Source organism: Phascolarctos cinereus, unplaced genomic scaffold, assembly GCF_003287225.1.
Source record: "Phascolarctos cinereus isolate Bilbo 61053 unplaced genomic scaffold, phaCin_HiC Scaffold_3;HRSCAF=262, whole genome shotgun sequence".
Taxonomy (NCBI): Eukaryota; Metazoa; Chordata; class Mammalia; order Diprotodontia; family Phascolarctidae; genus Phascolarctos; species Phascolarctos cinereus.
In genome coordinates this window covers 102,345,960-102,355,761 of record NW_027555736.1, presented here as the reverse complement: position 1 = coordinate 102,355,761, position 9,802 = coordinate 102,345,960, and the positions used below count along the sequence as shown (strand labels likewise).

At 38.5% G+C, this 9,802-nt stretch overlaps 2 pseudogenes; both read left to right on the top strand.

Moving 5' to 3' along the window:
- The first annotated feature begins 723 nt into the window (after positions 1–723).
- Positions 724–1,668, top strand: LOC110209634 (small ribosomal subunit protein uS2 pseudogene; annotated as a pseudogene).
- Positions 1,669–7,773: 6,105 nt separating this feature from the next.
- LOC110209594 (T-complex protein 1 subunit zeta-like) lies at positions 7,774–9,268 on the top strand (annotated as a pseudogene).
- Positions 9,269–9,802: the final 534 nt, after the last annotated feature.

Here is a 9,802-nt window from a genome sequence, read left to right as displayed (position 1 = left end):
AATATCATCCCCATTTTACAGATGAGAAAACTGAGACAGAAATTAAGTGACTTGACAGGAATAAGGCTTTCCATACTTCCCTATATTAATTGTTTCTTTCAGCACAATAATATTCCATTACATTCATTTACTGCAACTTGTTACTCTATTCCTCAAGCAATAGTCATTCACTTTATTTCCAGTTCTTTACTTCTATAAAAGTAGGCCCTGAACATTCATTAAATTCAATTTAAATCCTAGGATAAGCCTAACCTTTGAGGTGAAGATTAAGGTACCTACAATGTTCTACCACAAACTGACCATTAGTGTCATTAGCACTACTGTCAGAGATCAACTAACAAGCTAGAGAGAATACAGGTCTTACCCTGGATATATTTACCTTGTACTACTTACAGCTGTAGTGAAAAATGCTAAAGAAATTCTCTTGAGGAATCAAGTCTATAAAGCCAAAAGTGTCCAGTAAAATCTAGGCTCTGGAGAGGCCCAGGTTGAATCAATGAGCTGACACTGCATAAAGAAATAGCTCCTGAAGCTGCCCCAGCTAAGGAAGAACATGCTACCCTGAAGCTCCTATACAAAATGCCTCCCTAATGACTTTCCAAAGATTTTTTTAATGACTCAACGTGTTACTTATACACAACTCATAGTACACTAACTAGCCATCATATGGAACCTCACTGGTGAAATAGGTACCTCCGCCCTTTCTATGTTACCTCAAAAACGGTTCCATTTGGTGTTGTTCTTGGTTTCCATAGTAACTTTAAAGGGACCCGTTCACAATGTCCAGAGCCTTAGATGTCTTGCAGATGAAGGAGAAGGATGTCCTCAAATTCCTTGCTGCAGGAACCCATTTGGGTGGCACCAATTTGCACTACCAGACAAAACAGTATATCTATGAAATAAAGTGTGATGGCATCTACATCATTAATTTGAAGAGAACTTGGGAAAAGCGTCTGCTGGCAGCTCCTGCCATCATTGCCATTAAAAATCCAGCTGATGGTAGTGTCATCTCATCCTGGAACACTGGCCAGGAAGTTGTTCTGAAATTTGCTGCTGCTACCGGCACCACATCTATTGTCAGACATTCACACAGGGCACCTTCACTAAACCAAATCCAGGCAGCTTTCAGAACGCCTCACCTCTTGGGTGGTCACCAAACCTTGGGCAGATCACCAGCCTCTGCCTGAAGCATCATATGTTAATTTCCCAACCATTGCATTATGCAGCACAGACTCTCCACTTCACTATGTAGACATTACCATTCCATGTAACAACAAGGGAACTCACCCAGTGGGTCTGATGTGGTAGATGCTGGCCCATGAAGTCCCACCTATGCATGGTACCATCTCCCGTGAACACCCGTGGGAGGTTTTGCCCAATCTTTACTTCTACAAGGATCCAGAGGAGATTCAAAAGGAAGAGCAGGCTGCAGCTGTGAAGACAGTAACAAAGGAGGAGTTTCAGGGTGAATGGACTACACCTGCCCTAGAATTCACTGCTACCCAACTGGAGGTGGCTGATTGGTCTGAGGGAGCACAGGTGCCATCTGTGCCCATTCAGCAATTCCCTACAGAAGATTGGAGTGCTCAGCCAGCTACTGAAAACTGGTCTGTGGCTCCTCCTGCTCAAACCACTGAGTGGGTAGGAACTGCTACAGAGAGGTCTTAAGTTTTACCCCAGGTACTCTGATAGTGTTGGAAAATAAACACTGGTTTCTTACAACAAAAAGGAAAGAAAAGAAAAGAAAAGAAAAGAGAAGAGAAGAGAAGAGAAGAGAAGAGAAGAGAAGAGAAGAGAAGAGAAGAGAAGAGAAGAGAAGAGAAGAGAAGAGAAGAGAAGAGAAGAGAAGAGAAGAGAAGAAGAGAAGAGAAGAGAAGAGAAGAGAAGAGAAGAGAAGAGAAGAGAAGAAAGGAAAGGAAGGAAAGGAAAGGAAAGGAAAGGAAAGGAAAGGAAAGGAAAGGAAAGGAAAGGAAAGGAAAGGAAAGGAAAGGAAAGGAAAGGAAAGGAAAGGAAAGGAAAGGAAAGGAAAGGAAAGGAAAGGAAAGGAAAGGAAAGGAAAGGAAAGGAAAGGAAAGGAAAGGAAAGGAAAGGAAAGGAAAGGAAAGAAAAAGAAATAGGTGCCATCCATCTTGACAATAGTTTCCCCTTTCTGTGTCCTCTCCTCCTTACATGATATCCCATCCCTGCCCTCATTCATATATCTGGTGTATCTTATCTCCCTCATATCATAAGTGGACCTTGCAAAAGGTTCCAGAGAAGCCACTTGTTATTAAGGCACCATATGCCTCATTGTGAATTAAGTGAAGTTACTGATTCCTCTCATCTTTGGGGTAGTTTAGTATACTATAATTCAAGCCTGCTTTCTAGGGAAAGGATCAAGTCTTATTCATTCCTATATCCCCCAAGTTCCCTAGCCCAGTGATGGGCACATAGTGGCCATTCAAGATCACTTAATGGAATGGATGAATAAATGAATGAATGAATGAATGGTCTTATTCCTGTTTAAGCAAAGTTAGAGAGAAGCATTGTGGTGCAGTGGGAAAAGAACTGAACTTGAGGTTTCCAGATGAGTTTGGATTGTGGCTCTGCCACTTATTACCTATGTCACCTTAAGCAAGTCACTTAACCTCTCAGTACCTCAGTTTCCTTATCTGTAAAAATAGTAAATTTGTACTAGGCCAAGGGTTATCTTCCATTGTTCTGTGTCCTGGATCCCTTTAGCAGCATGATAAAGCCTGTGGACCCCTTCTCAGAATCATGGTTTTTAAATAACTGAAGGAAATGTTACATTTTCGTTAGAGATAAGTGTAAATGAAATTTCTTTTTCCTATTAATGTTCACAGAACCCCTGAAATCTCTTGTTGGTCCCCTTAAGAATACTGGAATAGATGAATTCTATGGTTCCTTCATGCTTTAAGTCTTTGATCCTATGATGCAAAATTCAGGTGGAAGAAAACCAGTATCTGAAGTCTTTTTGGGGTCACTTCTAAGTGACCTGAAATCATGCCAGATCAGCTGCCACCTGCCTACCCATGCAGAAAGATGATCGTGTATCTCGCTGTGTGGTTTTCAATATGAAGATTTTCACTGACAAGTAAAAGGCTGACTTTTTTTTAATGAGGAAAGAGAGGAATGAAACCAAACAAAAAACTACAGGGAGTTGTCTAAAGCCCTTGAGGTGCAAATCTGGCCTCTTATAAGAACAGGAGCAAAACAACTTATAGGAAATAATCTCAAAGGAACAAGCTGAGGATTTGATTACTTAAAGCCTTAATTTTTTTTTATTATTCCCCAAAAGGTCTAGGAGATTGTCATCTGCTATTTGTTAGGGATAAATGAACCAATTCAGATAAAACAAGAGCCAATTTGAATCTCTGGCCAGACATCAAGCAAAGCGTAAAGTTTGTCAAAGGATGGAAAATAGGCCCTTCCTCTCCCTTCTCTTTTCCTCCCTGCCATGGGCCCCTTGGCCTCTCCTCCCAAGCCTGAAAAGGGAACAAAAGCTAAATCCTAGTTTGCTACAGGAAAGGACTAGGAGAAGAGATGGCTCAGACTGCAGGAAAATGTGAGATTCACAAAATCAACTTTTCCTCCTCTAAGGAGCCTTGACCTAACCAGCAGCAGATGCAGATCAGTGGAGGCTATGCAAACAATTTGTAGGCACCTACAAATGCGCATAGCTTAGTAGGAACAGAGAATGATGAACCTCCCCACAGCAAGCAAGGAAACCTTTATCATTTTTTCCTGCTATGGTTCATTCAGATAACCTTCACTTCCCCTGCTCCTGTAACACATCTTATTTTCATTGCTTTACTCTGCTGAAATTCTAGGTGGCAGAGCCACCAGTGTGAGGTTTGTACTGCAAGTTTTAAAAACTCAATTTAAGTTGAATAACCTTAAAGGAAATGTCTTCTTTCAGGGAAAGTTTTTTTTCTTTTTTTGCTCCTAATTCATTTCAGCAGCCCATTTCAGTAGGTCACAGCTGGAGAGCCAGAGGAGGGGAAAAGATAGGAGAGGAATTTCTCCTTCTATTGAAATAAAAGAGGTAGGGGGAGAGTAGGGGAGAGAAAAATCGAAGAACAGGCACATTTTCTTGGATTTAAAGCAAGTTTTTAAAAAGACAAAGTTCAGAAAAAGTCCAGTAAGAGGCAGTTGGCATTGGAGCCATGAAGACCTGCATTTGAGTCCAGTTTCTTACACATTCTGGCTGTGTGACCCTGGACAAGTTGATAAATCTGTAAGTGCCCAAGGCTGTATGTAGGAATCACAAGGGCTGGCTGGCCACAATACTCCCATTGAGCCAGAACAAGATTAAAACAACATTGGGAAATATTTAACTAAACAAAAATATAAGAAAATGTAGACAACATTACATTTTAAAAGCTAAGTTAATACACAGTCCATGGGGATCCTTACATACAGATTATTGGCCCCATTTTTATTTGAGTTTGACATCACTGCCCTAACTCTCTAAAACTATAAGATGCAGAGAAGCTGCCAACCTGCATTGGTAAAGGACATTTCTTTATCTGGGAATTCCTAGCACTAATGAAATAACAGCTCTACTCTCTATCTTTAAGTCCATTATAGAGCTCTAGTTGCAACATAATCATCATCATCATCAAAGAACATTCCTTATCTACTTATTGGACATGATTATATATTAGCTTTTAGGTAACAATTTTGCTTTTAATAATACATCAAGGTTACCACCTCACATCCATAAGATTGGCTAATATGACAAAAAAGGAAAATGATAAATTTTGGATAAATGTGGGAAATTTGGGGTACTGATTCATTGTTGGTGGAGTTGTGAGCTGATCCAACCATTCTGGGGAACAATTTGGAACTATGCCCAAAGGGCTATAAAACTGCATACCCTTTGATCCAGCAATACCACTGCTAGGTTTGTATCCTAAAGAGGTCAAAAAGAGGGAAAAGAAAATATTTATAGCATCTCTTTTCTTAAGTGGCTAAGGATTGGAAATTAAGGGGATGCCCATCAATGGGGAGATGGCTAAACAAGTTGTGATATGATTGTAATGGAATATTATTATGCTGTGGGAAAAAAAGACAAGCAGGATGTTTTCAGGAAAATCTGGAAAGACTTACATGAACTAATAAAAAGTGAAGTAAGTAGAACCAGAACATTGTACACAGTAACAGAAATAGTATTCAATGAAGAACTGTGAATGACTTAGCTATTATCAGCAGTGCAGTGATCCAAGACAATTCCAAAGGACTTATGATTTAAAATGTTATTTGCCTCCTGAGAAAGAACTGGTAATTGTCTGAATACAGACTGAAGCATGCTATTTTTTACTTTCTTTCTTTCTTTCTTCCTTCCTTTCTTTCTTTCTTTCTTTCTTTCTTTCTTTCTTTCTTTCTTTCTTTCTTTCTTCTTTCTTTCCTTCTTTCTTTCTTTCTTTCTTTCTTTCTTCTTTCCTTCTTTCTTTCTTTCTTTCTTTCTTTCTTTCTTTCTTTCTTTCTTTCTTTCTTTCTTTCTTTCTTTCTTTCTTTCTTTCTTTCCTTCCTTCCTTCCTTCCTTCCTTCCTTCCTTCCTTCCTTCCTTCCTTCCTTTCTTTCTTTTCTTTCTTCTTGAGTTTTCTTTCACAAAATGACTAATATGGAATGTTTTACATGATTGTACATGTATAACCTATATCCAATTGTTTGCCTTCTCAGTGGGGAGGGGGAAAGGAGGGCTAGAATTTGGAACTCAAAACTTTTTTTTCTTTTCTTTGTTTCAAATTAAATAATTTATTTTTAGTTTTCAACAATCACTGCCATAAGCTTTTGAGTTTTAAATTTTCTTCCCTTCCCTCCCTGCCTCCATCCTCAAGATGGTGTGCAATCTGATATAGGATCCACATATACATTGCTATTAAACATATTTTCACATTAGTCATGTTGTAAAGAAGAATTAGAACCAATAGGAGGAACCACAAGAAAGAAGAAACAAAGCAAAACAGAAGGAAAAAAGAGCAAATAGTATGTTTCCATCTGCATTCAAACTCCATAGTTCTTTCTCTGGATGGGGATAGCATTTTCTATCATGGCACTTTTGGAGATATCTTAGATCCTTGCATTGCTGAGAAAAGCTATGTCTATTGAAGTTAGTCATCGCATAACATGGCTGTTACTGTGTACAATGTACTCCTGATTCTGCTCATTTCACTCATCATCAGTCCATACAAGTCTTTCCAAGTTCTTCTGAAGTCTGCCTCCTCATCATTTCTTATAGCACAGTAGTATTCCATTACATTCATATACCACAACTTGTTTAGCCATTCCCCAATTGATGGGCATCCTCTCAATTTCCAATTCTTTGCCACCATGGAAAGAGCTGCTATAAATATTTTTGTACACGTGGGTCCTTTTCCCATTTTTATGATCTCTTTGGTATACAGCCCTAGAAGTGCTATTGCTGTGTCAAAGGGTATGAACACTTTTATAGCCCTTTGGGCATAAGGAACTCAGAACTTAAAAAAACAATAATGTTAAAATTTGCTTTATATGCAATTCAGGAAAATAAAGTATTATCTAGGTATTCAGGATACATTGCATTTGTGTCAGGTATAACTATAAGGTAATGAAATTGATTTATTAATGAACCTATAAGATCCTATATACTCCAAATGGCAGGGTAATAGGAAGAAAAACATCTTAGCTCCCCAACAAACTCCTCCACAATGATCTAGAAAATGAACCAGACCAAACCCTAATCAGGAAGCGCCCCCCCCCCAAAAGCATTATATTGAATAATTTTCCAGCCCAGATCAGTATAGGTATGTGGACAGTGGGGGCAGAGTCTGTCCAGGGTTGGGTAGGCAGAGCAATGAAGATTATGCTCCATGGTAAGAAGAGGACCATGACCTGTACAGGACATTTACCTTTTGTAGGTGGTGAGAAAAGGTGCCAACTGGCAGCTCTTTTGTTCACTAGCCACTTCTAGGGCACTGGTCCAGTTTGAACTGAGGAAAGGACCTGCAGGTAGGGACAGAGTTCCAGGGTGATGAATGGTAATGGGCCCTAGGCTGTGACCTAAGCAAGCAAGAAAAAAAAAGCTTAGAATAAAAAAATGAGTTACGTGGCTCTGATCCCAAACCAATCTGAAGCTGATATTACGTCCTTATGAACTGACACAGTTTTCCAGGTGGTTGATAGAGGCTGAATCCAGCAGCAATGTGCTAGCACTTCTTACCAGAGGAAAAACTCCTAAGAATGTTAGGCAGATCCAAACTCAGGTCAGGAACTGGCAGAGGTTAGCCCAAGAAGGCAGTGAAAGGCTGACTACTTTGGAGTCATTGAAAGCTTATAGGCCCACAGCATGAGCTGTGCTAGGGATTCTGGAATGACACAAAACTCAATGTAAAAACAAAAACAAAAACGGAAACCAGAAGAACCCAAGAGGACTAAAAGCTAATCCAGACATTCTCCAAATAAGTGTGTAGGGCCTGGCCCAGCATAAAGCTCGAAGTCAGGAAGTAGATTGGAAAATGAACAAACACATTGAAAAAACCCCATCATAATAGTTATGATGGTGACATTATCATTCAGGGCAGAGAGCCAGAAGAAGAGAAAGACTCCAAAAACATTTGTAAGCAAAATCTCAAAATAAAAAAATGCAGTTTGGGTTCAAGTCCAATCAGAATTCTTGGAAGATTTTTTTAAGCAGTTAAAAGTTATTTAAAATACAGAATGGGCTGCTGAGCAAAGGACCTTCCAAGCCACTTCTCTTGCACCCACTTCCTCCTCTGCTACTCCCCAACCATGTTGGCCATGTGGGTGCTCAACCCCAAAGGCAAGACTGTAGGGGTCCAACTGGTGCTGGCCTTGAATATCAGCAACTCTGGGGATTATAAGATAAGCTGAGGACCAACTTAGGGCTTAAAGTTACTTGTTTCTGGTGTTGGAAACATCAGGCTTACCAAAGACAGCAACGTGCTGGTATATGAGATACAAATTTTATACCCAACAGCCTTCTTGATAGCAAAATATCTCTAGCCCAAAATGACATTATGTGTGATGGCATTACTTTGAATATTCTCACCACTGGGTAAAACAGGTGACTTTCTACATCTTTGAAGGTCTATACCCTGGAATAATAATAGAAGGATTTGAAGTTGCAAAGACAGAAGCAAGTTTTAGATCAAGTCAAAATACGCAAGAAAATAGAGAAATACTTATCAATGTAAACAGAATATCTCTGCACACTGAAGGTAATGATGACCAAGCGGATGTATTGACAGAGGTAATGGTAGTCTGGTAGTCAGAATCTAGGTGAACTTGTTGATCTTTTCATTATAAAGATTATGGAGCTGAAAAATAAATCTAAAACTGACACAATGTTGATCAAAGGACTGGTTTTGGACCATGGTGCCCAATATCCTGATACAATGAAAAGAGTAGAAGATACCTTATTTAAAGTGCATCATTATAATATTTTTAAAAAGTGAATTCTGGATTTTTTGAACAGAAATGTGGAGAAGAGAAAGAAGGTAATAAAAGCATAAAGGAGATTCATTGAAGATAAAGTTAAGCTAAGTAAAGTAATAGAACTGAGAAGAAAAGTGTGTGGTATTTAGGCAAAAGATTTGTTATTATTGATCAAAAGTGAATAGACCCATTTTCTCTAGATGCTTTTGCAAATGAAAGTATAGTAGTTTTCCACAGAACAAAAAGAAGAAATACAGAGCAGCTTACTCTTGCATGTGGTGGGATTGCTATGAATTTTCCTGATGACCTGAAACCTGAGACTTTGGGACATGTAGAACTTTCTTCTCTGAGACTTGTGGCAAGACTGGAACTGTCACATCGTTGATCAAAGGACTGAATAAGTACATGCTCATACAGATCAAGGATGCCATTAGTGATGGTCTCTGAGCTATCAAAAATACTAGTGAAGTTGGTTGTGAGGTTCCTGGTTTTGGTGCAGTGGAAGTAGCCATAGATGAAGCAAGCATTAAATTTAAGCCTAATGTAAAAAAGAAGGGTCCATCTTGGAGTCCAAGCTTTTGCTGATGCATTGCTTATTGTTCCCAAGGTTCTTGCTCAGGACTCTAGTTTTGACTTTCAGGGAACTTTAGTTAAAATACCATCAGAATATTCAAAATCAGGAAAACTTGTAGGTATTGCACCTAAAATTGGTACCTAGGGTAACTATTGTGTCAAGAAACAGCTTCTTCGATCTTGCCCTGCAATTGCCACCAACAATCTCCTGGTTGATGAGATCATGTGACCTGGAATGTTTTCTCTGAAAGGCTGAATTGAATCCCAGTTCCATTATAATCAACTACATAAAGAACTTCAAAATGTCAGATGGTAGAGTTTTTATTTCTAACCTCCAAAAGATTTTCAAAAGAATAATTGTTTTTCTTACTGTAGCAGTAAACATCCTCTAAAAGTGAAATTATTGGCATCTTTTCAAATTTAAAGTCCTAAAATTAATTACAAATTAATTCTTAATTACACTAAATCATATGATTATGGCTTCAGTTTTTTAATCCATCCTCCAAAAAAAAAAAACCTAAATGAAGATGCTAGAGGTAAAGAGTTGAGAACTACAAAAGTAGGATTTGAAAAGAGTTTAACAGCTTGGAACAAAAGGCACAAAATGCTACCCAAGGAAAAAAAAACCCTGAAAGTTATAATTGACCAAATAGAAGCTAATTACTTTATGAGACAAAAAGAAATGTTGAAACAAAGGAAAAAATATTGAGAAAAAAAACAGAAGAAATTGTAAGTTATCTCATAATAAAAAATCTGACCTGGAAAAAAAAATCAAAGAAAGATAATTTAA